Here is a 25,017-nt window from a genome sequence, read left to right as displayed (position 1 = left end):
TGTATGCTTAAAGTAGGTGCGCTCTGGGAAAAATTGGTCTCTGATCTTATACCAAGTTGCCAGTGGACTCTGGATAAGGTGTGGGCTTCTCCCCATCAATTCCCTGATTGTTCGCTTGGGCAGCCATGGTATTTCTCTAAGTGGATATGGTTCAAGCCAGCTCTGATCTATACCAACCCAGATTTTCTCCGGGTTTTGGAGCCAAATTGCCAGAATCCTTAAGTGTGCCACGCAATAGTAATCATAAAATTAGGGGACCCCCATACCCCCCCTTTCTCGAAATTGATACATCATTCCCTGTCTCACCCGGGGCGGCCTTTTCTTCCAGATAAATGAAAACACTCTGCCCTGCAGGCCCCGGAAGAAGGCATCTGGTATTTCAATAGGTAGAGCCATGAATAGATATAGCAGCCTCGGGAGTACTATCATCTTAATGGCATTAATTCTGCCTATCCAAGACAGTGTCAGGCCTTCCCAACACTCTAGTTCCCTGAAAAGATCTCTTGATTTAGTAGGGAAATTATGCTCAAATAAATCTGCCACCTGGCGCGTGATATTAACCCCCAGATATCGGATGTACTTGTTAGCCCACCTATAGGAAAATTGTTTTTTCAGGGTTTCTAAAGTTGTCTTAGGTAAATTTATGTCAATTGCTTCAGACTTGTCGAAATTGATTTTAAACCCCGACAATACCCCATACAGTTGTATTTCGTCTCCCATAGCCGGAAAGGCCGACAAGGGATCCTTCAAAGTGAGCAAGATGTCATCTGCAAAAAGAAGTATCTTAGTCTCAATGCCTCCCCCTCTTAGGCCCCTGATTTGTGAGTTTGCTCTGATCCTGGCTGCCAATGGCTCCATCACCAGAGCAAACAGTAGAGGTGATAATGCGCAGCCTTGTCGGGTTCCCCTGTGCAGAGAGAAAGGGCGAGTCAATGCTCCGTTAACTCGTACCACTGCTATTGGGGTCTTGTATATGAGGTGTAGCCATTCCGCGTATCGCCCTCCTATACCCGCCCTCTCCAGTACCGCAAAGAGAAATGGCCAGTGGAACGGTCAAAGGCCTTCTCCGCATCTAAAGACAGTATACACAAGGGAGACTGGATTACATGAACCCCCTGAATTACTTGTAGTGTTCTGCGTATATTGTCAAACGTCTGGCGATTGTGGACAAAGCCTGCCTGGTCTTCGTGTATATGTTTTGGGAGGTGCTTCTGCAATCTGGTGGCCATAATCTTCGAAAATATTTTATAATCTACTCCTAGCAAGGATATAGGTCTGTATGAGCTGCATAATTGGGGGTCTCTACCCGGCTTAGACAAGACCGAAATCGTGGCCAAGTTCCAAGTGGGCGGCAAACCCGTGGTTTTATCCAATGAGTTAAAAACCCTCAGTAACAAAGGGGCCAACAACTGTCCAAAAAGTTTATAGAATTTATTTGTATATCCGTCCGGCCCTTGAGCCTTGTTCAGCGCTATGCTCTTTATCGTCTGCTCTACTTCTTCTAGTGTGATAGGTTCCCCCCAGTGATTGAGCAGCCGTATCGGAAAGTCTCGGGAGATCTATGCCTGCTAGATAAGTCGTTATTTCTTCATCGCTGCAGCTCTCTTCGGCCTCGTACAGGTGTTTATAATAGCTTCTAAAAGCTGATTTGAGGAAGTCAGAATCAGAGTGCACTGCGCCCCCTTCATCCCTTAGTCCACCTATCATGTTTCTACTAGTCTGTTGCGCTAACTTATGGGCCAGAAGTCTGCTAGGTTTAGTGCCAAATTCAAAATGTAGTTGGCGAGCCTTCTGTAGTTTTTCAGCTAAGCCTGCCAGCTCACGGTCGTGCAGTTGAATACGAAGCGCGTGTGCTTGTCCCCTAAGTGCCAACGGGTTCTGACCTTTCCCCTCCTGTAATACCTTTTCCGTTTGTGTTAATTTTTGGCGTAGGGTAGTTTCTTTGGCGTTTCTATCCTTCCATCTCCTTGATCGTAAAGCTATTAGTTGACCGCGTATTACTGCTTTGAGACCCTCCCACAGCACTGTTGGGGAAACCTCTCCATTGTCATTAAATTGGATATATTCCTTAACATACTGCTCTATTTGGACTGTATTAGCAGGGTCTGTTAACAGCCGCCACTGTCGCCGCCCTTTGATGGGGTTAAGTCCTCTGAGTTGAACCAGCACCGGGGAGTGGTCCGACCACGTGTGGGGAAGAATAGAATGTTCTCCCATTGCCCCCAGTAAAGAGGTATCCCCTAGCCACATATCTATTCGGGAGGATGACTGATGTACTGTGGAAAAATATGTGTAGGCCCGCTGGGTGGGGTTATCCCTACGCCAATAATCTATAAGTTGCCAGCGTGTTACAAACTCATGGAATTGTTTCCTATCTTGCTTAGCATATTTTGTAGTGTGGATTGTGTTATCCAGTTGTGGATTTAGCGTAAGGTTAAAGTCCCCTCCCATTATCAATGATCCCTCAATGTGTCTGGTGAGCAAATGATCTAGTTCTTTGAAGAACTCTCCCTGTCCTGTGTTAGGGTCATATACATGTACCATTGTGTATGTCCGCCCCGCTAGTGCAAACACTATTAGCAAGTATCTGCCACCTTTGTCTTTTATTATTTTCTTTATCTCCCATAGCTTATCGCCTCTAAACGCCATCAGGACACCTTTACTTTTTGTGTTATCATTACTGGAGGCAAAATGGATGATGGGGAACCTTTTGTGATTACAAAGATATTCATATCTTGGTTTCAAATGAGTTTCCTGTATCAACCCAATATCCACCCCCAGTCACTGTAGCTCTCGGAATAGCAGTTGCCGCTTCCTAGGTACATTTAATCCCCTAACATTTAACAACAAGCATTTAATATCTCCCATCTCTCCTCATAGAGTGCGGGGTTGCCTGTGCCTCTCTCCTAATATTCTGGTCATAACTCTGTTTCTCAGCCATCATTTGTATCATATAACCATCGATCCCTTCCCTCCCCTCCCTCCCTTCCATAAATCCCTTCCCCCCTCCCATTTCACCCCTTTATGATTTAGGCACCACTAAAGAATTCCCGTAGTTGCCTAATCAAAGAGGAAGGTGCAGAGAACCCGCTTCCGTGTGCCCTACAACAACAACATAGCTTAAACTACCTCTTATCCAAGTCTGGAGAGTAACTCAACTTCTATAACTTTACAGTCAACTGTAACAAGTAGATTGGTAACAGTTCCCCCATTTGGATCACAACTCTTCAAGTGACTCGTGAAGCAGATTGCTGCCGCTGTAGTCTCTTTGGGCCCTTTCCCACCCGCTGCCACTTTGGAGGGAGAGGCCAGGCGCTGGGCCCGTTTCCAGCGCCGGTCTCAGGCCGATCCTCTTGTTCTGCTGTTTCCAGGCATATTAATCTTGCTTCTGCAATTGATTGAATTTGGTGCATTTTCCCGTCTTTGTAGAACACTAAAGCAAATGGGTGTCGCAATCCTATTCTACAGGCCACCAGGAAAATGGCAAGACTCCCAAACACAACTCATGGACTTCATCTCGAACACATGTGTCTCTGCCTCAAACATCCTTATAATAGGAGATATCAACCTACACCTTGAAGACGACACCTCAACCGGCACACGAGAATGCAAAGAATTCTTAAAACTCTGGGATCTGCACGCACCCAACACACAACCAACACACACAAAAGGACAAACACTAGACATCATAACACAAATTCGACCCAGACTCAACTATCCTACTTACTGACACAAGATGGACACCCACACTATGGTCAGACCACCATAAAGCAAATGTCTCTCTCTACTGGCGAAAAACAAACATAAACATAATCAACAAATATGAGCGAACAACATACACCACGAGAGGAAAAATAGATCCCACAATATTCTGGCAACAGATCTACCAGAACGAATGGTGAACAAACGCTGACACCATCCAATTCCTCCAAGAATGGGACGATATATGCACAACAACATTAGACAAAATCGCCCCAATCCAAACCAGAACATCACATAAGAAAAAATCAAATCCATGGTTCACCGAAGAGCTGAAAAAACTTAAAACACAAGTCAGGAAACTAGAACGCACATGGAACAAAAAGAGAGATGAACAAACACTAAATGCCTGGAAACTACTTCGGAGGAAATACAAATATACCATAAAACAGACTAAAAGACTACATTACAAAACAATAATAGGACCAAACTACAAAGACACACACAAACTCTTCTACCTTGTGAATAAACGGTTAGACACCACACCAGTTACAATCAACAGCAAAGACATACCAGATGTTGACAACCTTGCGAAATACTTCAAGGAGAAAATCATACAACTACGACTTAAAATACCCGCCAGCCCTATTGAATACGCCACACTTCTAGACTGTCTAGACCCAGAAGACGGAACACACCCAGCAGACAGAACCTGGACCGAATTCGAATTACTATCAGAAGACCTCATCTCTGAAACCCTTAAAAGATTTGCCAAATCCAACTGCAAACTAGATATATGCCCAAACAACCTCATGAAATCAGCTCCTCAACAATTCAAAACAGACCTAACGAACCACGTAAACTTTATGCTACAAAACGGACTTTTCCCAAAGGAAAAAGGAAAAATTTTACTCACCCCAATACCCAAAGATACAAAGAAACGCGCAAGCAAAATAACTAATTATAGACCAGTAGCATCGATACCACTAATAACCAAAATAACCGAAGGAATAGTAACAAAACAACTTACAAACTATCTAAACAAGTTCTTAATATTGCATGATGCCCAATCAGGATTCCGGTCGAATCACAGCACAGAAACAGTATTAATTACCCTAATGACTAAGTTTAAACAACTGATTGCAACCGGCAACAATATACTCCTCCTACAATTCGACATGTCAAGTGCCTTTGACATGGTTGACCACGGAATCCTATTACACATACTTGAATATTTTGGCATCAGAGGAAATGTCCTAAACTGGTTCAAGGGGTTCCCAACCCTGCGTTCATATCAAGTCACATCAAACTCAACTACGTCTGCTGCATGGACACCTGAATGTGGAGTACCGCAAGGATCACCTCTCTCACCAACCATTTTCAATTTAATGATGATTCCCTTGGCAAAACTCCTATCAAACCATAACCTTAACCCATATATATATGCCGACGATGTAACAATATACATCCCTTTCAAAGAAGACATTAAAGAAATCCTCAATGAAATCAACCAAAGTCTACACATCATGAACACCTGAGCAGATGCATTTCGATTGAAACTAAACGCAGAAAAAACTCAATGCCTGATACTCACCTCCCAATACAACACAAATGAATTTACCGCTATAAACACACCAAAATTAAACCTTCCAATCTCAGAAACTTTAAAAATCCTTGGAGTCACTATAGACCGCCACCTAACACTCGAAACTCACGCAAACAACACAACCAAAAAGATGTTCTACTGCATGTGGAAACTGAAAAGAATAAGACCATTCTTCCCAAGATCCGTCTTTCGTAGCCTAGTGCAATCCCTCGTACTTAGCCATCTGGATTACTGCAACTCACTATACGCAGGCTGTAAAGAGCAAATACTGAGGAAACTTCAAACAGCCCAGAACACAGCAGCCAGACTCATCTTCGGAAAACCAAAATATGAAAGTGCAAAACCCTTACGAGAGAAGCTACACTGGCTCCCACTCAAGGAACGCATTACTTTTAAAGTATGCACATTAGTCCACAAAATCATTCACGGTGAAGCCCCAACCTACATGTCTGACTTAATAGACTTACCACCCAGAAACGCTAAAAGATCATCCCGAACTTTCCTCAACCTCCACTTCCCTAATTGCAAAGGCATAAAATACAAGATGCTGCATGCATCAACCTTTTGTTACATGAGCACGCAATTACATAGTAGATGATGGCAGAAAAAGACCTGCACGGTCCATCTAGTCTGCCCAACAAGATAAACTCATATGTGTATACCTTACCTTGATTTGTACCTGTCTTTTTCAGGGCACAGACCGTATAAGTCTGCCCAGCAGTATTCCCCGCCTCCCAACCACCAGTCCCGCCTCCCCTCTCCATCACAGACCGTATAAATCTGCCCTTGATTTGTACCTGTCTTTTTCAGGGCACAGACCGTATAAGTCTGCCCTTGATTTGTACCTTACCTTGATTTGTACCTGTTTTTGTTTCAGAGCACAGACCGTATAAGTCTGCCCAGCAGTATTCCCCACCTCCCAACCACCGGTCCCGCCTCCCATCTCCATCTCAGACCGTATAAGTCTGCCCAGCAGTATTCCCCGCCTCCCATCTCCATCTCAGACCGTATAAGTCTGTCCAGCAGTATTCCCCGCCTCCCAACCACCAGACCCGCCTCCCATCACCGGCTCTGGTACAGACCGTATAAGTCTGCCATCCACTATCCTCGCCTTCCAACCACCAACCCATCTTCCCCCCACCTGCTCCTCCACACACACACACACAGAAGCAGAGCCTCTAGTACCATTACTCGCAGTGTACATAGTAGGCATGCATTCCAGGCAGCGTTTCCACAAGTCACAGTACTCTCTAGATGACCTGCGTACCAAAGAGGCATACCTCCTTCCCTCCCAATCTGCCATCTGTCTCATATGCCCATACCATTGTTTTATGGGCGGAGGGAGCTGACTCATCCAGTGCAGCAATAATACCTTCTTGGCCAGCTAGAGCACCAGCAGTACAAACTGACACTGATTACTATTTAGTCCCTGACACCTCAATTCCTCATCAGAGCCCATGAGCATAATCCCATAGGACCATTCGTAAGAACTTTTCAACATTTTTCCCAAAATTTCCAAGATTTTGGGCCAATAGTCCTTAAGCATATTACATTCAAGAAAATTATGTATTAAAGACCCTCTGCATGTATTACACTTATCACAAGTATCTGTCTTCCACAAACCCACTGCTTTCCCTTTGCTTCTAGTGATATACGCGTTATGCAATATTCTAAATTGGATCTCATGCAACCCCACGTTAGGTGTGACCCAAGAAGCTAACTCATAACATCAGACAACTCATGCTCTGAGACCTCGCTCCCCAAACGTGCACTCCACTCCCTCTGCTGTGTATGAAAAAATAAAGACGGCCTGCGCTTCCGTCCCTCCTTGTACCAGAGGGAGAGTGCATTCTGAGCAACCGGGATCTGCAAAAAACAGTTATCTAATGCTGTGAAGGAAGTAAGACTCCCCCTTTCCCCCTTCAAAGAGGTCACATAATGTCGAAGCTGCAAAGAATGAGAAAAAATGCCTGTGTGAGATATTCCATGCAGCCTGACATTCTGAAAAAGTGGGGCAAGCTCCCCGACCCAACTCCACCACATGCCCAATATATTTGCAACCCCCCTTAAGCCAACCCCCAAATGGAGATCCGGGCTGGCTTGCGGCGAATTCCGGATTCCACATTATCTCCAAAAATGGGGATGCTCCCTTTGCCCCTTCTATTCTGGTTCTCCACCATTCCCAGGCTCTTTTCAATGGGCGTGCTATAGGGGAAAGTCTGCTCCATTTACCCACACAATGAAAAGCATTAAACACCGATACGGTTGCGTCTTTACCCTCCCACACCTCTTCAGGTGCAAACCTAAAGTGTCCCGTATGCAGCTCATGTACCCACCTCATTATATAGTCGGAGATCCGGCAGGCCCACTCCCCCCCCCCCCCCCCCCCCCACTCAATTCTTGTACCAATTTATTATAACCTATTCTCGCCCTGTGCGCTCCCCACACAAAGGAGGAGATTACATTCCTATATTTTGATTCATCCCTTTGCAGGATCCACAATGGCATCATCTGCAGTGATTACAGTACTTTAGACAGGAGGACCATTTTTACCAATGCCACCCAGCCTAGAAAGGAAATAGGAAGGTCCTTCCAGTGATGGCATAGAGTCTTGATACTGTCCAGTTTCTCTAGCACATTCTTTTTATACATTATATTCACATCCAGGTGTAAGTAAATTCCCAGATATTTCAAGGGCCCTGCCGCCCAAGCAAATGGAAAGTCAGACCACGCTTTGCAGCAACAGTTAGATGACAACGCCATGGCCTCTGACTTGTCAAAGTTAATTCTGAGCCCTGAAAAACTCCCAAAATTCTGTATTAGCTGAATCAGAACAGGAATTCCCCTAGACGCCTGTTCCAAAAATATCAACATATCATCAGCAAACAAGTTAACTTTGTATTCTTGCGCTCCCACTTTAACGCCCTGCAACTGACTAGACAGGCGTATCTTGCAAGCCAGTGGTTCCAACACTAGAACAAACAACATGGGTGATAAGGGACATCCCTGCCTCGTGCCCCATTCTAGTCTGAACGTCTCGGTTAAGCTCCCATTAATTAGTATCTGCGCTGTTGGAGCTCTGTACAATGCCTGCACTCCCATCAAAAATTCCCCAAAGATGCCAAATTAGGGCAACACCAAGAACAAGTAATCCCACAATACCTTGTCGAACGCTTTTTCGGCATCCAGACTAGTGAGGATGGCATCCCTTGTTCTCCCTTTGGTTTCCTGCATAGCTTTTAAAACCCGCAATATGTTGGTAGAAGCATATCTGCCTGGGACAAACCCAGTTTGATCCCCATGTACCTTACCCAATCGTGCCGCCATGACGCTTGCAAAAATCTTCACGTCCTGATTGAGAAGGGAGATAGGCCTATACGAGCCCATCTGCTCTTCATTTCTCCTGGGCTTCGGTAATACCACTATAGTCGCATGCGTCAAATGCCCAGTTTGTTGTGGGAGAAGGCAGGTGAAAAGGGATTAAGAAAGTCATGAGGAAAGGGGGCGCAGAGAACAGGGGAACCCCAGTGGGCCAGATTTCATAATCAAAACTCCAGCATTCAGAAAGCCGCGCTTCCGGAGGCCGAGAGATTAGCAGGGTTAAGGAAGAAGGGGAGGAACTACCATTCCCAGAATCCCTCTCTTACATACCCAGCTATGCAGGAGCTAGGGGAGGAGATAGAAGATTGGGAAATAGTAATAGTTAGTAACATAGTAGATGAAGGCAGAAAAAGACCTGCACGGTCCATCCAGTCTGCCCAACAAGATAAACTCATATGTGTATACCTGACCTTGATTTGTACCTGTCTTTTTCAGGGCACAGACCGTATAAGTCTGCCCAGCACTATTCCCCGCCTCCCAACCACCAACTCCTCTTCCCCCCACCTGCTCCACCTGCTTCAGCGTTCTATAGTGTCAAGAACGCTGAAGACGCTTTTTTGGGTTATGTCCTGCTTCTTAATAATCAGCTCTCTTAATGAAGCCCCTCTTGATCTCTCCATTCATGCTGCCCAGAGCATGCTGATCGACCACCCATCAGTGTCCAGACACATGAGGCAACTTCGCAAGAAACGCCTGTAAATCCTCCTTCTTGGTCAGCGTGACAGTTCAATTATCATGGGTAATGCGAACTCGTGCAGGATATTGGAAGGTGAACCACTCCCTTCGTATACAACTGGGAGCAGTAGGGTGCCAGCAGCTTTCTTTGTTCCGCCACACGAGCGGAGAAGACTTGGAAAAGCAAGAGTCTCACTCCTTTATACTCCGAGCGTTGCTTCCTGAAAAGCTCCAGCAGCTTAGCTTTAACTGCATAATTTAAAAATCTCACTATTACTGGCCTCGGCTTCGCAGCTCCTTCTCTCTTGGCGCCCAGCCGATGTGCCCGCTCCACCTGCACCAAACCCATTTCGGCGTGAAAGCCCAGCGCTTGCGGCAGCCATTTTTCAACAAATTCCGCGAGGGCAGAATCAGACACATCTTCCGGCACTCCAATTATGCATAGATTTTTCCTTCTTCCTCTGTTTTCCTGATCATCTATTTTTTCAGTCAAATTGCGTACTTGTATGTCCAACTCATTAATCTTGCCCGACATCGCCTCAGCCCTGTCCTCTTGGGCGGAGACCCGTTCCTCGACATGTTGGAGCCTCGCTGCTTACCCAGCCACAGAGTCTTTAAGTTCCTCCATACTGGTTTGTACCTTTGCCAATTTTTCATCAAGGAGTTGCGACAAATTCTTTATAGACACCGGTACTGTGTCCTCAGAGCGTGTGCGCTGCTGCTCTGGTGTAGAGGCGCTTGCCACCATTTTGTTCGGGATGAGTGCCATCTTCCCTCGACCAACCCGACTTGTTTTTATCAGCATAACACCGCTTAACAGTGCCCACTTCTTGACCAATTTAGGCCGGTCACCGTTACACACATTCTACCTGCCTTTTCAGCATGAGCAGGCTTAAATTCGTTGTGTTAGCAGGTTTAATCAGCGGGGTAAGCGGGGAGCTGTGCCAGAGACGTCCTCTCAGGTCAATGCCATCACGTGACCCCCCTAGCTTAAGATAACAAATTAGGTGGTGCATACCAGGCATTTTAGAAAAGGACCAGATGTGCTTCCCAAGACTGAGATCTGGGTCCACTATCTGCCAGATTCTAAATAGCGCGCCTAGAGTGCTAAGCTGAAATTTAAGCTTATTTCATAACAATGCATGTAACTTAATTGACTTAACAAGCTAATCAGCGTCGATAACAGCACTTAAAGCAATAATAAACACAAATTAGAAATAATTAGAATTTAGGCACACAATTCGCTAAGCATATTCTGTAATGAACTGCGGCTAAATTCTTATATACGTGGTTTAAAAGGGCTGTGGTTATGGGTAAGGAAATGGATGAGGAAATGGGCATCCCAAAATTTACGCACATAGTTATAGAATATGGCAGTGCACGTAAATTTATGTGCATGGATTTACGCCACATTTTTGTTGGTGTAAATGGAGGCATGTAGTTTTAGACGATGGGATATCAACTAAACGTATTCTATATACCGGGCCTAAATCTAAGCACTGCTTAAAGAATACGCTTGGGCAGAAATGTTTAGCATGCAGATTTTTTAGGTGCTTTATATAGAATCCGGTCCTATGTGTATACTTTTATATGTCTATAGTGTAGAAAATTCTATAAAAACCTATTTCCACAGGTAATACAGAGTTCTAATATAAAAAATGGATTTTAAAATTGCCATCTGTATTGCTACGGTGTGTATACACAGGGAGCATATCTACTTATTTAAAACAGGCCTATCATATTGTAGCTTCATTGACTGAGCCTTCTAAGAATTTATGAGTATTTACTTTTGTTTGGTTTTTATCTATCCTCTATTACTTCTGAATAAATAAAACATACCACATACTTCTACTTGCCTCTCTTAGTACACATCATGTTTTTATGTCTTTTGTGATGCTGTTTACTGATGTATAAATTAACCAGTTGACTCATAAAAATTTGCAGTATAACAAATCCCAAACCATGAGGAATAAAAATAACCATAAAAAATATAAGGAGAGGAAGATAGGAAAAGAAATGTAATAGAAATGGGCCACAAAAACAACCAGAACTCCAGAGCACAGTTCAGAGACTCTCCAAAACCTTGCCTCCAGACTGGAATCTTTCCAATGGATAGAAAATTGTGGCAAAAGCATAGGGACCAGATTCAGTAAATGGGGCCCACATTTGGGTGCCAGATAAAATTGGTGCCCAGGACTATTCTATGAAGGGAACACCGGGTTGAGTGCTCTTTATAGAACAGCACATAGTGCCGATTCCTGTGCCCCAAATTTGGGTGCCAGGACTTATGCCTGCTGAAACCAAGAAATTAGGGCACACATCTGCAGAATTGTACAATACTGCATTTAAATTTCCAGAATGCCCCTGACCCATTCATGGTCGTGACCCCTTTTGGGATTTAGGCACACAGTTTTACAGAATACCATGTAGCAAGATGAATACAAAAATCTAAATTGGTGCCAATTCTGGAATACATTGCCACGCAACCTGAGAACGATCTACGAACTAACCAACTTCTGCAAACTACTGAAGACTTATCTTTTTGATAAAATTTACTCGAAGGATCAAAACACATGAAGTCCACACTCATTGCTCAGGAATGCATCAATACATTCACTTCTGAATTCTTATCCCCCGTAATTTTACCACACTCATACCTTCATTCACAGAAAAAATGCATACCGAATATTCTCTTGCTAATGTTTGTTGCCCTATCAGTTTCCCGTTGTCTCTCTCCACTGTTCCACTGTTCCTTTCCATTGTTCTTACTCCCTTAACGATATTTTGACTTTGTCTTGCATAACTCCTCACAATGTAACTAATAACCGAGTTGTAACAAATCGTATTCCATCATTTACAATGTATTGTAAGCCACACTGAACCCGCAAATAGGTGGGAAAATGTGGGATACAAATGCAATAAATAAATATATTGGATTTTTAATTCTCTCAGGTGCGTCGTGAAAGGGCTTCAGTTCTCCTCTCCTTCTTAGGGTCGCTGCCGCTAGATCCTGGTATATTTCGATAGCATATGAGTCCCATTTGAAGTCTGGGGTCTGTCACACCATTTTCAACACTTGCTCTTTAAGTTTATAGCTCAAAAAACACGCTATAATATCTTTTGGCTTATTGTTGCGTATTGGCCCCAGCGCTCGGTGTGCTCTCTCCAGTGATATTGTCCCAGGATCTACTGTCTCACCATTCAATGCTAGGAGCTCACATATGATTTTTTGAACTGTCTGCTCACTGTCCTGGTAGGTGGGTACCTCAGGCAAACCTCTGAATCTTAGATTGCTTCGTCTGCCCCTATTCTCCAGGTCTTCTGTTTTATCAAGCAGTTGTTGTTGCTCGCTTCGCAGGTCAGTGATCTGATGGTCTAACGTACCCAAGGCTTCACTATGAGCTTCTATTTGTACCTCTGTGTTTTCCATGCGCGCGCCCAGCTCTCTAATTTTGCCCCGCAGTTCTGCTCCCATCGTCGCCACCTCTGCTCGCAGCGCTTTAAGATCTGCGCTTATGCCTTGGAGCCAGACCTGCAGGTTAGGCTGATCTTACTCTACAGAATCTGCCCCGTCCGCCGTTCCAGCGAGGTTTCATGAGGCTTGGCGTGCTTCACAGTCGCTGGCTCCTTTGGGTTTTTTCCGCCGCCATTTTGTTTTCCCGCATCGTTGCGGCTCTTGCAAAAGCAAACCACGAGAGATCTGCTGTAGATCGGGATAAGCTCATACGCTGTGGTTGCGCTATTCCCCAGGTTAGTGTTTATCGTAAATTTAACTCTCCAGACAGGTTTTACACCTTATTTAATGTCGTTTTCGTCACGGGGCCACCAGAGCTATCCTCTCAGGCATCCATGCCGCTCGGTGACGTCACTTCCTCCCCCCAATGCTATCAGAATAATTGACCTCTTTCACACAGACAGACCCTCACCAAGCATGGGATAAGTAAGCTAACTAAAGATAGAAATATGTAGAAAAAAGTTAAACTATAGCCCCAAGAAGCTGGAATCTGCATACAGTATAACATCAGAGAACTAGAAACAGTAATGCATTTCCTTCTCTATGGTGCAAAACAGCAGATGTAAACTTAAAAATGAACATATTCCACTCATGAAATTACAAATTAATACATACCAATAAAACTAAAAGGGAAAATAAGATGATACCTTTTTAATGGACTAATTTATTATATTTTTTTGATTAGCTTTCAGAGGCCAAAACCAGATCAGGATAGTTTACTTACCTGAGGAATTAAGATTTTGGCCTCTGAAAGTTAGTCAAAAATATATATTTAGTCCAATAAAAGTATTACTTTATTTTCTGCTTTTTGCTTTATTTTTATTAATTAATTTTAATATAAACTAACATTCTGCATTATTTCACCCTAAATTTTAAAATAAAATTATTTTTTCGACCTTTGTTGTCTGGTCATTTAATATTTCTAATTGTAGGTCGCAGTCTCTGGCCACTGTTTTCCCATCTTCTCATAACTCATTCCAGGGTTTCCTAATTGTCATTTTCTCTCTCTTTGTGTTTTCTGCATCTCTTCCACTACATCCATCTCTGACATTAATATTTTCCATTCAGCTTTCTTCTGTTTTGCTGTGCCTCTGTCCACTCAGATTTAATTCAGTCTTCAACCCACACCTTTTTTTTTAACCTGTATCTACCTACTGCTTTTCATCTATTTCCCTCACTCAGGCCCTCCCCTTTTGCTTCTCTAATTCCCCAATCTGTCACCAGCTCTTACCTCTCCCCTCCAGCCATAGAACATCTCTTGTCTGTGGGTCTCTCTTTTTCCTGCCATCCATACAGCATCTCCACTCTTGTTTTCCCTCTCTCCAGTCCTGTGGCATCTTCTCTCTCTCCTCCTGTCATGTGTCATCTCCTTCCACCTCAGCTATGCAGCCTCTTCTCTCCCATCCCTCCAACCAGTAACTCCTCTCCTCCCTAGCCATGAAGCATCTCCTCTCTCCTCCTTCATCCAAAATCTTCTGTTTCTGTTTATCTCCCTTCTCTCTCTGCTCCTTGTCCCTGCCCCAACCCCAACACCAGCCACAGCCATGCAGCATCTATTCTTTCTCTCCTCCCCCTCCTGGACATCTAGTATCGCCTCTGTATCTCTCTCTTTTGCCCCCAGTGAACATGAACATTGCACCTCTGTTTCTCTCATCCCCTACCATGTAACATTGCCTCTCTCTTTCTTCCTCCAACTCAAAATTGTCCCTCTGTCCCTCTCAGTGCCCATTGCTTCTTTCTTCCCTATATAACATCACTCTTCTATGTCTCATCCTCCAGCATCCACTATTGCCCCATCATTTTCTCCGCCCATCCATCCAGCATTGCCTATCTATCCTCCTCCAATAGTCCCATCTCTCTCTTTCCCCCATCCCTCACTATGCAGCATGGACCAATCTCTCATCCCCTTACACCATGATCATCTCTTTCTCTCCCTCCCTCTTCCACCTTACCCCACGATCACTCCATCTTTTTCTCCCTCTCCCCAACTGCATGACTTACTTGTTCACACCTCCTCTGGGCTGCTGCCTGCCTAAATCTATGGCAGCAACATCAAATAGGAACTGCCAGGTAAGAGCAAACAAAAAAATCCATGTGCGGGGCCAGAGCCCTTTGCATGCTGCTGCCAGTCTCTCTCCTCCTCCCTTCCTGAAACAGTTACATCAAAAAGAGGGAGGATGAGGAGGAAGGAGACACAGGTGCACCCAGGGCTCTGACCCTCCACATGGATTCATTTCATTTACGCTCACCTAGTCGGCAGACAGCGGCAGGGAATGGAAGGGAAAAGAAGCTGGTGGTTGCTACTTGCTATTGCTGCCACAGACTCGGGCAGGAGAGCAAGTGGAGCAGGGCGGTTAAACTAGCGGTTGGGGCTGGGGAGGTTTTGCCTCCCCAAGCCTCTTATAGGTGGCAACTGTTCCCTCTTCTTTCCTCCTATAAATCTCCTGAGACATTGCTAGAATATGGGGAGGGGGGCATAGGCGCCCGGTATAAGAGGCTTGGACAGGCTAAGCCTCCCCTGCTGTGCTCTGAGAGATTTAAATTGTTGATTTACCTCCATCCTCACAGCAGGAGCTGCAGTGAAAGCCCTCTAGCCTTGTGTAACCAATTGTAGAAATTGATTTATGGTTTGTTTACCTTACTGCTGGGAGAGCAGGGGAGGGGGGGGGGTTTGGCTGGGTTGCCAGGGAGATATTTAACGAGGATGACTTCCTGACCTGCACCGAGAACAGACAGCAGCAGAATCGGACAACCAGACAACAAAGGTAGAAAAGATCATTTTATTTTCATTATAGTGTTTGGAATATGTCCACTTTGAGAATCAGGTGCTCAACATTAAAAGTTTATATTTATTTACTTATTTATGGCATTTTATCCCACATTAAACATGAATTAGGGTGTTTTGTGGCTCTACATGAGAATTGTGATGATATGATCCCTTGTTTCATATTGTTGACGGTCTGCATTTTCCATATGGGTAGTATATTGGTGTATTAGGTTCTACCCAGTGTAATATTTATGGTACAGTAAGGTTCTGAGTGTGTTTTTGCACAAAGTTGTGCATAGTGTTTTGCAGTTGAGCGATTGTGCTTAGAATATGCTTTGAGCAACCACTTTATTCTTTGACATATGATACATATCTAATATCTAAATTTAATAAACGGTATTAATTGTGACTTTTATTTTTATTTATTTTTTCTGTGTGTTATCAGACAATTATGGATTTAAGCTCCACCCCTGGCCCCACCCCTAACCCGGTCCCCTTTAGTCTCCCCAAACAGTTGGGCCACCGACCGCCTATGGATGGGGGAACAGATGGGGGAGATACTTTACCTTTCTTATGTCTTTCTTTCCTGCAGCAGCAAATAAACACAACCAGTGAAACAAGCAGGATTAGAAGGATGGGGAGAAAGATCATCCAACAGGAGTCATGCTGGAAAAATATGTCTGAAAGAAATGAAACCAGGTGACATGAATTTTAAATAGAAAAATCACAATCAATATTTGAGAATTCCTAATCTGTCTATTGAAATATACCAGAGGAACCAAATAAAGAAATGTTCACCTAGGAGAAAGGGAAGAGATGGTAACAACCTTCTCTGGATCTGATTCTAGGAGGTGCTTGAAGTTTCATGATTTAAATTAGGTCTCAATTATATGAGCACTTTGCTGAAGCTTATTTTTGTGACTGTGACTGACCTGCTATAGAAATCGATGATTCTCTCTCTTGGTTCATTACAGTGTTTCTAATATGACAAGTAATCTTGTCATACTGATTTGTTCTCATAAGTAGAAAAGTTTTGATGTTGAACAGACCATTCTTTTTTTATTAATTTATTTATAACTTTTAAATTACATACCAAAGCAAAGCTTTGTCAAGAAATAGCACAAATAATATCAATAGAAATGATCATAATATGGGATAAATCCCTTAGGAAACTATTAATCATCATAGTCCTCAACTTGCAGGGAGACTGAAACAAAACCTTACAAGAGGATAAGGATATTTAACAAAGAAACATATAAATGAAATACAAGTATGGCGTCAAGTTTGTCACTAACAAACAAATTAAAGTCCGTTCTGTTGGGTCCTTATGGCTGGTTTGGTGACTTTGCATTTAGAAATGATCGAAGTTGCAGAGGCTCAAAGAAATGATGTCCTATTTTCATAGAAGACTATACATTTGCAAGGAAATCGAAGCTGAAACTTAGCTCCCAACTGTACTGTCTTTTGTCTCATCATCAAAAATTTTTTCCTCCGTTCCTGTGTGGTTCTCGATACATCTGGAAATATTTGGACTCTTTCCCCAAAAAATACCACTGAGGAGGTTTGTCTCAGGTATTGTCTCAAGATAGCTTCTTTATCCGTCAAAAAAACGAAAGATACCAACAGAGTAGATCTATATTCAACCTCCTCTTGTGACTGCTCAAGCAAAGCTGATACATCCATATGTTCCAAAGCTTTTTCATTGAACAGACCATTCTGCCTTTGTAATTCTGTTTCAGATGTTGATGTCAGATTCTGTCCAACTTCTTGTTTCCAGGTCACTTCAGGCTCTGGATACCATTCTGCAGATTCACACAGGATTGCAGGTGTCCCTGGCTGTTGAGGTTTCCTTTTTTTTAAATATATTTGTTATAGACAATTTCTTGGGTTAATGTTCAGGGCAAATTAAGCAGTATTGGCTACATATTATATTTTTGATTTTTATGTTTCAACATTTTTATTGATGACATAGCAAAAAGGAAAAACAGTTTCCATACAGAAACTCAAATATACAAATATATCCAGGTAAGTCACTTGCTACCATCCGTCATCAAACTTTTAATTTTTTATCCCCCCCCCCCCCCCCCCGGTCCATGTTGTAATTCAACAATTTTATTTAATACATTCCCAAAAGTACAAATGCCACAGTCTAATGGTGCTCAATGCCAACTCCTAATAAAGATATGCTCGCTACGAGCACAGTACCTCAGGACGTCCTCATTCGTTTTACCATTATATCCCCATCCCATCCTTTTCTCTTATATGCCAGTCTTTAAGCTAGCACTTAGTTCAAAGTTACCAACTCATCTGTGGTGTATGAACAATCATGGACAACAACTTATGCGTCTGAACCTTGTGTAACACAACATGTAACAACCCCTTTTGGATCCCTCCCCCCCATACTATCCTTCCCTCATCCCCCTTTCCCCTTCCCTGTCCCTCCCCCAACTCTCCAAAATCCTCAATCCCTATGCCTACCTGAACGTGGTTCCTGATAGTCCAGGTAGGCCCCCCTCCCCTAATGCCAACCATCCCCGGGATAAAAGAACATCACAGAACCAGTGGTCTTCCAGCTTACAGCAGGTTTAAAAGCATACTGCGCCCTCGTGGACTCAACCCCTGCAGGTACAAACTCCAAACCAAGAGAAAACACTTTTTCCATTTCAGGGCCCCTTTCGTCTTGCTTTTTGATTTTATAGTATACTACTTACAATATCAACACAATATGTAATACAACATTTTAATAGACAGCGTTAGGTATAAGTAAAAATGGAACATATAGATAGGTAAGAGAGTAAGAGGAGTTAGAAAATAAGGTGATATTTAAAGAAAGTTGCACATGAGGTCAGAGAGATGATTAAATGTTATCTGAACTAGGGTAGGACTGGATAAGCACATATGAACATAAAGATAAGATAAGAGTACATACCCAGTATTTCTTATTTATTTTTATTTGTTACATTTGTACCCCACATTTTCCCACCTATTTGCAGGCTCAATGTGGCTTACATAGTACCATAATGGCATTTGCCAATTCGGTTGATAACAAATACAGGTGATATTGTGGTCGAAACATCGGTACATGCAAGGGAGGTGAAATTTCTTGATGAAATCAAGGACGGCTTCATGGAACAGCTGTTTCAGGAGCCGACAAGAGAAGGAAAAATACTAGACTTAATCCATTAGTGGAGCTCATGATCTGGTGCAGGGGATAACGGTGTGAGGGCCACTTGATAACAGTGATCATAATATGATCAGTTTTGATATTGGCTACGGAGTAAAAGAACTCAGGAAATCAAGTACACTAGCGTTTAACTTTAGAAAAGCAGATTACAATAAAATGAGAAGAACGGTGAAAAAAAGACTGAAGGGAGCAGCTGAAAGGGTAAAGAATCAGGCATGGATGCTGTTCAAAAACACCATTATAGAAGTACAGGACAAATATATTCCGCGTATTAGAAAAAGAGGAAAAAGACCAAACCTCAGCCAGTGTGGCTAAACAGTAAGGTGAAGGAAGCTATTAGAGCCAAAAAACAATCCTTCAGAAAATGGAGAAGGGAACCGACTGAAGACAATAAGATAAAACATAAGGAATGTCAAGCCAAATGCAAAAAGGAGATAAGGCGGGCCAAGAAGGACTTTGAAAAAAGTTAGCGTTAGAAGCAAAAACACATAGCAAAAAATTTTTTAGGTATATTAAAAGCAGGAAGCCGGCTAAAGAATCGGTTGGGCCGACAGTCGCACAACAGCGCATGGTTCGGGATAAGTTATCTTGCAAGGATACCTCACAAACAGGGAAGATAGGGTTTCTGGATAGAGAGGTTACACAAGAGATTGTGGTAGGCCAGGAGCCCTTAAATACAACTAAAGATCAGACAAAAGATGGCAAATCAATAGTGTCAAGTACTAAGCATCATGCAAATAGGAACAACAAACATACTCTGAAATGTCTATATGCAAATGCTAGGAGTCTAAGAAATAAGATGGGAGAGTTGGAATATATTGCACTAAATGAAAAATTGGACATAATAGGCATTACTGAGACCTGGTGGAAGGAGGATAACCAGTGGGACACTGTCGTACCGGGGTACAAAGTATATCGTAGTGATAGGCTGGACCAGACTGGTGGAGGGGTAGCATTGTATATTAACGAGAGCCTTGACTCAGATAGATTACAAATTCAGCAGGACACAAATCACACCTTTGAATCATTGTGGGTTGAAATTCCATGTATAAAAGGGAAAAAAAACGTTGATAGGAATGTACTACCGTCCGCCTCGCCAGGATGAGCAGGTAGACACAGAAATGATAAAAGAAATCAGAGACGCAAACAAAATGAGCAATGCGATAATAATGGGAGACTTCAATTACTCATAGACTGGGTAAATGTAACATTGGGACACACTAGAGAGGTACAATTCCTTGATGAAATCAAGGACAGCTTTATGGAGCAGCTGGTGCAGGAGCAGACGAGAGAAGGAAAAATTCTAGACTTGGTCCTTAGTGGAGCGCATGATCTAGTGAGGGACGTTATGGTACTGGGGCCGCTTGATAACAGTGATCATGATCAGTTTTAATATCAACCTTGAAGTAACTATACATAGGAAGTCAAATACATTAGTGTTTAACTTTAAAAATGGAGACTATGATAGAATGAGAAGAAAGGTAAAAAAAAAACTTAGAGGGGCACCTGAGAGGGTAAAAACTGTACAACAGGCGTGGATGCTGTTCAAAAGTGCCATCCTAGAGGCCCAAGCCAAACATATTCCGCAAATTACAAAAGAAAGACAGACGTCCAAAAGATAGCCGGCGTGGTTGAAAAGTGAGGTGAAGGAAGCTATTAGGGCTAAAAGAAACACCTTCAGAAAATGGAAGAAAGAACCGTGTGAAAATAACAAGAAGCAACATAAGGAGTGTCAAAGCAAATGCAAGGCGCAGATAAAGAAGGCCAAGAGGGATTACGAAAAATAGATAGCTTTAGAGGCAAAAAAACATAGTAAAAACTTTTTCCGGTATGTTAAAAGCAGGAAGCCAGCAAGAGAATCGGTTGGGCCGCTGGACAACCGAGGTGTAAAAGGTGCGATCAAGGATGACAAAGACGTAGCGGAGAGATTGTATGAATTCTTTGCTTCAGTCTTCACTGAGGAAGATTTGGGTGGGATACCGGTGTCGGAAATGGTCTTTCAAGCGGACGAGTCAGAGAAACTTACTGAATTCACTGTAAACCTGGAGGACGTAATGGGGCAATTCAGCAAACTGAAGAGTAGCAAATCTTCTGGACCGGATAGTATACATCCTAGAGTACTGGTAGAACTGAAAAATGAGCTTGCGGAGCTACTTTTAGTGATATGCAATTTATCCTTAAAATCGGGCGTGGTACCGGAAGATTGGAGGGTGGCCAATGTAACGCCGATTTTTTTAAAAGGTTCCGGGGGAGATCCGGAAAATTATAGACCGGTGAGTCTGACGTCGGTGCTGGGGAAAATGGTAGAGGCTATTATTAAAAACAAAATTACAGAGTACATCCAAGGACATGGATTACTGAGATCAAGTCAGCACGGCTTTAGCGTGGGGAAATCTTGCCTGACCAATTAACTTCAATTCTTTGAAGGAGTAAACAAACATGTGGACAAAGGGGAGCCAGTTGATATTGTGTATCTGGATTTTCAAAAGGCGTTTGATAAGGTACCTCATGAAAGGCTACAGAGGAAATTGGAGGGTCATGGGATAGGAGGAAATGTCCTATTGTGGATTAAAAACTGGTTGAAGGATAGGAAACAGAGAGTGGGGTTAAATGTGCAGTATTCACAATGGAGAAGGGTAGTTAGTGGGGTTCCTCAGGGGTCAGTGCTAGGACCGCTGCTTTTTAATATATTTATAAATGATTTAGAGATGGGAATAACCAGCGAGGTAATTAAATTTGCTGATGACACAAAGTTATTCAAAGTCATTAACTCACGAGAGGATTGTGAAAAATTACAGAAGGACCTTACGAGACTGGGAGACCTGGCAGCTAAATGAGCTTTAATGTGAACAAGTGCAAGGTGATGCATGTGGGAAAAAAGAATCCAAATTATAGCTACGTCATGCAAGGTTCCACGTTAGGAGTTACAGACCAAGAAGGGGATCTGGGTGTCGTTGTTGATGATACACTGAAACCTTCTGCTCAGTGTGCTGCTGCGGCTAGGAAAGTGAATAGAATGTTGGGTATTATTAGGAAAGGTATGGAGAACAGGTGTGAGGATGTTATAATGCCGTTGTATCGCTCCATAGTGCGACCACACCTTGAGTATTGTGTTCAATTCTGGCCGCTGCATCTCAAGAAAGATATAGTAAAACTGGCAAAGGTGCAGCGAAGGACGACAAAAATGATAGCGGGGATGGGACAACTTCCCTATGAAGAAAGACTAAGGAGGCTAGGGCTTTTCAGCTTGGAGAAGAGACGGCTGAGGGGAAACATGATAGAGGTATATAAAATAATGAGTGGAGTGGAACAGGTGGATGTGAAGCGTCTGTTCACGCTTTCCAAAAATACTAGGACTAGGGGGCATGCGAAGAAACTAAATGTAGTACATTTAAAACAAATAGGAGAAAACTTTTCTTCACCCAACGCATAATTAAACTCTGGAATTCATTGTCAGAGAACGTGGTGAAGGCGGTTAGCTTGGCAGAGTTTAAAAAGGGGTTGGACGGTTTCCTAAAGGACAAGTCCATAGACCGCTACTAAATGGACTTGGGAAAATCCACAATTTCGGGAATAACATGTATATAATGTTTATACGTTTAGGTAGCTTGCCAGATGCCCTTGCCCTGGACTGGCTGCTGTCAGGGACAGGATGCGGGGCTTGATGGACCTTATTCTTTTCCCAGTATGGCATTACTTATGTACTTATGTACTTCTGTACTTATGAATCATAGTTACATGATGCTAGGGTCCACCTTGGGAGTTAGCACCCAAGAAAAATATCTAGGTGTCGTTGTAGATAATACACTGAAATCTTCTGCTCAGTGTGTGGTGGCAGAGGCCAACTCCCCCCCCCCCCCCCCCCCAGGATGCTAAGAATTATTAGGAAAGGGATAGTAAATAAGACCAAAAATACTATCATGCCTCTGTATCGCTCCATGGCGACCTCACCTTGAGTATTGTGTTCAATTCTGATTGCAGTACCTCAAAAAAGATATAGTGGAATTAGAAAAGGTTCAAAGAAGAGCGACCAAAATGATTCAGGGGATGGAACTCCTCTCATATAAGGAAAGGCTAAGGAGGTTAGGGCTCTTCAACTTGGCAAAGAGATGGATGAGGGGAGATATGATTGAGAGTTACAAAATCCAGAGTGGTGTAGAATGAGTAGAAGTGAATCGATTTTTTACTCATTTCAAAATTACAAAGACTAGGGACACTCAATGAAGTTGCATGGAAATATTTTTAAAACAAATACGAGGAAATATTTTTCCCCCCCTCAATGAAAAAGTTAAGCTCTGGAACTTTTTGCCGGAGGATGTATAGTAACAGCGGTTAGCGTATCTGGGTTTAAAAAAGATTTGGACAAGTTCCTGGAGGAAAAGTCCATAGTCTTCTATTGAGACAGACATGGGGAAGCTACTAGTTGCATGGAATGTTGCATGGGGATTCGTAGCATGGAATGTTGCCACTATTTGGATTTCTGCCAGGTACTTGTGACCTGGCTTGGCCACTGTTGGAAACAGGATACTGGGCTAAATGGACCATTGGTCTCACCCAGTATGACTATATTTATGTTCTAACTACAGATGTGAGCTGCTTACCTTCTATCGGGTGTATCTTTCTATTGAATATGATGTTAGGGCCAAAGTGGTTTTGAATGGACAATGAGGTGGAGGAGTGGAGCTGTATTTGAAAACCTATATCAGAGCGGCTGAAATGAGGGAAACCTGTGGAAAGGAAGAAGCTATATGGAATGTCATGGAAAGAGAAGATGGAATCTGTAGCCACATGGGTGTTATCTACAGACCTCTGGCACCAATGGAGAAGCTGGACAAGGATCTGATAGAAGATATTCAAAAGCTTGGTATGAAAGGGGAGGTGCTAGTGTTAGGAGATTTCAACTTGCCCGATGTACAATGGAACATCCTGTCGTCAGAATCGGAAAGAAGTAGAGAGATTATGGATGCCTGTCAAAGTGCCTTGCTCAGACAAATGGTGACGGAACCCACAAGAGAAGGGTTGTTGCTGGATCTAGTGCTCACAAATGAAAGAAGGGTTTCCAGTGCCCATGTGGGTGCCCACCCATTTAATAGCTAGTTTATAAAAGGAGCTTAGTAAACTAAAGGAGGAATTAGATACACTTAAAGCAGCTTCAAAGACTCCACAAAATCATACTGCTCAGAATCAAACCAAATTCACACCACTGCCTCAAAGGATAAAACCACCTAAAAATAGATGGTTCACAGTAGGCTCAGGCAGAGTTCGTTATGTGACACACAAGTATCCGCCCTCACAAGTGATGCCCCTACAGAATTCTTTTGCACCATTACAGCACTGTGATATGCCTGAAAATAGAACGGATGCAGAAGAAAAAGGAATGAAGGTGGAACAAAAAGATAGGAAGGTACCCAAAGGGTTAAGACACCCCCAAATCACTAAAACACATACCAGGAAATGTAGATGGAATGCAATGACCGCAAATGCTCACAGTCTAAGCAATAAAGTTCATGACCTTCAAGCCCTGATGGTGGAGGCAGACTTAGACATTGTTGCAATCACGGAGACGTGGCTAAATGGTTCCTATGAATGGGATGCAAACATACCAGGCTATAATCTATTTAGGAAGGATAGAGAGGGTCGTAAAGGTGGAGGAGTAGCTCTGTATGTGAGAAATGATATCACGGTGACTGAAATGACAGGGACCTGGGGAAAAGAAGAAGCGATATGGATCACCTTAAAAAGAGATGATAGAACCTCAGTCCATGTGGGTGTTGTCTACAGACCCCCGACACAACTGGAAGAACTAGATAGGGATCTGATCGCAGATATTCAAAAGTTAGGAAAGAAGAGGGAGGTGCTGTTGCTGGGAGATTTCAATCTGCCGGATGTAGATTGGAAGGTTCCGTCGGCGAAATCGGAGAGAAGTAGACAGATCGTGGATGCTTTCCAAAGTGTTTTGCTCAGACAAATGGTGACAGAACCCACAAGGGAGGGAGCGACACTGGATCTGGTGCTCACAAATGGGGATAGCGTGTCAAATGTCCGAGTGGGTGCCCACCTGGGCGGCAGTGACCATCAAATGGTTTGGTTTGATATGACTGCTGTAGTGGAGGGCAGCCACTCAAAACTCAAAGTCCTGGATTTCAAGCGTGCTGACTTTACTAAAATGGGGGAATACCTGAGGAAGGAGC

The 25,017-nt window shown here is 43.2% G+C and overlaps 1 pseudogene; it reads right to left on the bottom strand.

Moving 5' to 3' along the window:
* The window catches only part of LOC115466352, a 168,929-nt pseudogene that overhangs the window by 128,004 nt on the left and 15,908 nt on the right, over nt 1-25,017 (bottom strand).

The sequence above is a fragment of the Microcaecilia unicolor genome, chromosome 3 (assembly GCF_901765095.1).
Source record: "Microcaecilia unicolor chromosome 3, aMicUni1.1, whole genome shotgun sequence".
Taxonomy (NCBI): Eukaryota; Metazoa; Chordata; class Amphibia; order Gymnophiona; family Siphonopidae; genus Microcaecilia; species Microcaecilia unicolor.
Note: the sequence above shows the minus strand (reverse complement) of the source record. Positions and strands in the feature narration are given on the sequence as shown.